Below are 4139 nucleotides of genomic sequence, written 5' to 3'. Positions count from 1 at the left end.
AGTTCACGACCGCTTTCTGGGCCGTGCTTGGGCCGACTCTCGGCTTCTCGGGCCGTGCTTGGTTGACTCTCGGCCATGACTGGGCCGTCTCTTGGCTTCTCGGCCCTCTCGCGGCTGTGTCCTGGCCACATCTCGGTTGTTTCTTTGCCGTGCTGTACTCTCGGCTTCTTGGTCGTGGCTGGGCCGAATCTCGTCTGCTCGGCCGCTCTCTCTCGTGCTTCTCGACCATTGCTTTTCGGCCGCATCTCGGCCCTCTCTTGGCTTCTCGGCTGTCACTTGGCCGACGTTTCTCGGCCGTTGCTATATGCCGACGTTGTCCGATGGTCTTAGCCGGCTAGCCATGGTCATCTGTTCGGCCGACTCTCTGTTCGGTTGTGTCTTTCTGGCCGGACTTTGGCCATCTCGGCTAGTCGGTTGCTGAACCATCTGCATGGGTAGTTGCTGCCATCCGGCTGCTGACTCAGTCCGCTGGTCGTCTTTATCCACCAGCCGACTCTGTGTCCGTTTGACTCTTGTTGTCTATGGAAATAAACAAAGCATTTGTTTTCTCTTCAATATTGAACCTTATACACCTTAGGTTTTGTTTCTTCTTCCCTTCCGGTGTATGGTTAATGATACTTGATACAAATAGAGCAATGTGGCCTCTTTTATTAGGACATATGACCCGATCCTTATCTAGAAAATTTGGAAGGAGTAAACCCATAATAATGCTAACTCTATCATCTCTGCCACTCTTTTATCATCTCTGCCACTCTTTTACGTTTGCTTATATAATCTACATCACCTATATACTCTGCTACAATGGTTAAATACTTGATCTCACTATCCGGTTCCACCACAAACCCTTCATGAGAATCAAAGAAGATCATTAATGGAGCACAAGCACTCTGTTGATACATCATTATACATCGATCATATGCGTCTTTATCTTCCTTGCTCATGACCTGCATTCCTCTTTTCTCTAAACTTGAATCATTGGCAGATCTTGGCACAAAACCAGATATACAAGTGACTTCACCACTTGATTCCAGAATAGGTTAGCTATGGCTACTGTTGCCATTTCCTTCAAACTCTGTCATGAACCTCTTGATGGAGTGATTTAGAAGGTGTTAGATTGTTAGTTTCTTGCAATTTATTAATTTCTCCTGCATACAAGCAATAGTGGCACAAACACACACAACATAAAGATGAAGACCTAGAGACACATAGGGGAACAATGAGGGAAAGAGAGACTTCTCCTCAAGGGTGGTAGACCGTAGGGGGTGCCATGTGTTTATGGGTGGGGGGTGGAGCCACTCCCAAGGGGGGTTCTGAGTGTGAGAGGAGAGAGAGGGAGAGATGAGATGGACAGAGAGAACTAATGAGAGATAGAGAGAATCGAGACAGACACAATTTAGAGTAGCTTAATATCATTTTTTCATGCCCCATGAGTGAGGATTTATATAATAAAAGATCTTTAGAAAAAGTCGAATGGACGTAGGTACACCTACTTACCTCACCTAACACTCACACATTCACATTTCATATTACACCTCACACACCACCTTCCTCATTACACCTAACCCTCCCGTACACCTATACGGATAACAATAGACTAGGTTCCGAATGAGGTGTATTGCACTTTGTGAGTCATAATAGATGGCCGGCGCTGGATGATCAATTCGGCTTGTCGCTGAAAAATCGGCCAACAGTCGGCGCAACCAGATTGCTTCCTTGGCTGCTTCCGACGCGGCTATGTACTCGGCCTTTGTGGTCAATAGGGTCATGCACTCTTGCAATTTCAACCTCCATGATATGGTGCCACTGCCATAGGTGAATATATAGCATGATGTCGACTTCTGATTGTCTGGATTGCCAGCATAGTCAGAGTTTGTATAGCCTTCGACTTCTATCAGATTGGCTGATCCAAAAGTTAGTTATACATCTTCAGTTCCTCGCAAATACCGGAAGCAGTGCATGATTGCCTCCCAATGCTTCCTCCTATGTTCGACATGTACTGGTTGATGACCCCTATGGCATATGCAAGATTAGGTCGGGTCGCCACCATTGCGTACATGATACTTCCTATAGCTGATGCATAGGGTATCTTTCCATTGACCTCTGCTGGTTGTTAAAGAGGATACTTCCCTTGGAGGGAGGGGGAAAGCAAATTATACTCCCTGTGGGCAGCGCCCGCCGCCTGTTGTCGCACCGTAAACCCGCCAAGGCCCTGGCCTTGGGCCCGGAGGAACCAACCCGTGGGCCTAGCCACGGCGGTAAGGCCGGCTCCTCATTCTCACTCCTTTCTCTAGCAGGCAGCTTGAATAGAAGAAATCGGCCGTCAAATGACCCGACCCTCCCAGCTCGACCGCTTGCTTGGTTATGTTGAACAACCAGAACACCATAGGTTGACTCAACCCAGTCCTCTCGTACTAGGGTATGCTTCTCACAGTTCTCGGCAAACCAATGGTAGATAGGAACCGAACTATCTCACGACGTTCTAAACCCAAATCACGTACCACTTTCATCAGCTTTCTTTCTTCGTCGGTCGAAGGAGTTCTTGTCCGTTAGTCGTGTCGACGTTGGGAGCGGAGTCGGTTCTCGCTTAGCATTCTCCATGTTAAACCTTTTTAGCACGTTTCAAATATAATCAGATTGGGAGAGCCGGGAGAGTCTTCGTCATCCGATTTCACTCGATCCTCATACCCAAGATGTGTCAAGCTTGTCCGAGTTCGTTCATCGAGAATTTATTGTGAAGGCTCTGCTTTAGTCTTCCGATTTCTACTTGATTGCTCTCTGCAATCAACATATCGTCGACATATAGGATCAGGTAGATCCGGGACTCGTCAACCAATTGCCAAATGTACATGCATGGGTTGGAGTCCGACCGATTGTAACTGAGCTAGCGGATGTAAGTATCAAACTTCTAATACCACATTTTTGGCAGTTTCTTGAGGCCATATAGGCTCTTCTTCAACTTGTAGACGATTTGACCTTGCTCCCCCCTCTCCATGAAGCCTGCCGGTTGAGACATATGTTGAGAATCAAGCTCAACTTGGTCTAGTGTGTGAACTCACCTTGAGAGTGAATAGACACTCCAACGGTCAAGAGTCACCATTATGTGACCACTTTGTATTCTAGCATTTAGTATGAGTCATAGAATCATATTCTATGACACATAACTTATGAGCTTTCACATTCCCCATGCTCCATGAGTCTTGTTGTTAATGAAGAGAGAGGGTGACTATATAAAGCACCCTCCTCCCACCTTGTAAAGTGTTGAGTCTTTCTCCTTTGCTAATATACTTTACCTTGCGTATTCTCTGTGTTTTACTCCTTGTCTCTCTCTCTCACTCACTCTCTCTCTCATACACACACACAGTTCATATCTATTCCGTTGCACAGAATCCACCTCTTGATTCTTCACATGGTATCAGAGCGGTTTGGTAGCTCCATCTAGCCCATCCATGTGTGTTGAGCTCTACGCCGACGTTCAAGAAGAACCGGCTCACTGCTATCGTAGCTTCGCTACATAGCTCGCATTCGAAGAGAGAAGAAGAAGAAGAAGAATCGACATAATGAATACTCAAATGGGGAACGCTCTCCCTACCGAGAAGTTGGATCGAAACAACTTCGCATCTTGGGATTACAAGATGCACCAATACGTTGTCGGACAAGGCTATTGGAGCTACATCAAAGGAGAGCACGAAGACCGACCTGTTGAAGCGGCTCCTAGATACGCGACATGGGAGCAAGCCGCAAGCCGCGTGATGTATTTCTTGGCGACATGTGTTCACGATCACATGCTCGGCTACATTCGCGAAGCCAAGATGCCGAAGGAGGCATGGGAAAATGTACGAAAGATTTTCGCGGCGAACATAACCGCAAGAAGGCTTCAACTCCACCAAGAGTTGAACAACATTCAACAAATGGACATGTCCATCACGACATACACCTTGAAGATCAAGGAGATTTGCGACTAGCTCGACTCGATAAGCGTGAGTATCAATGATGATGAGATGGTGCAAATATGCCTCAGTGGCCTTGCACCACGGTTCGGCGCGATGAGAACCGCCGTTCTAGCAAGGGAGAAATCTCCCTCCTTCGAGCTCCAAATAATGCTATTGGTCGAAGAAAACCACATGCGTACAAGGAGCAAT

At 47.0% G+C, this 4139-nt stretch overlaps 1 pseudogene; it reads right to left on the bottom strand.

The window, feature by feature from the left end:
- Positions 1-478: 478 nt before the first annotated feature.
- Positions 479-1099, bottom strand: LOC147847370 (putative Histone-lysine N-methyltransferase ATXR5 pseudogene; annotated as a pseudogene).
- Positions 1100-4139: the final 3040 nt, after the last annotated feature.

Source organism: Azolla caroliniana, unplaced genomic scaffold (genome assembly GCF_043228905.1).
Source record: "Azolla caroliniana isolate FFs.n. ecotype wild unplaced genomic scaffold, voAzoCaro1.0.p SCAF_1120, whole genome shotgun sequence".
Classification (NCBI taxonomy): domain Eukaryota; kingdom Viridiplantae; phylum Streptophyta; class Polypodiopsida; order Salviniales; family Salviniaceae; genus Azolla; species Azolla caroliniana.
Note: the sequence above shows the minus strand (reverse complement) of the source record. Positions and strands in the feature narration are given on the sequence as shown.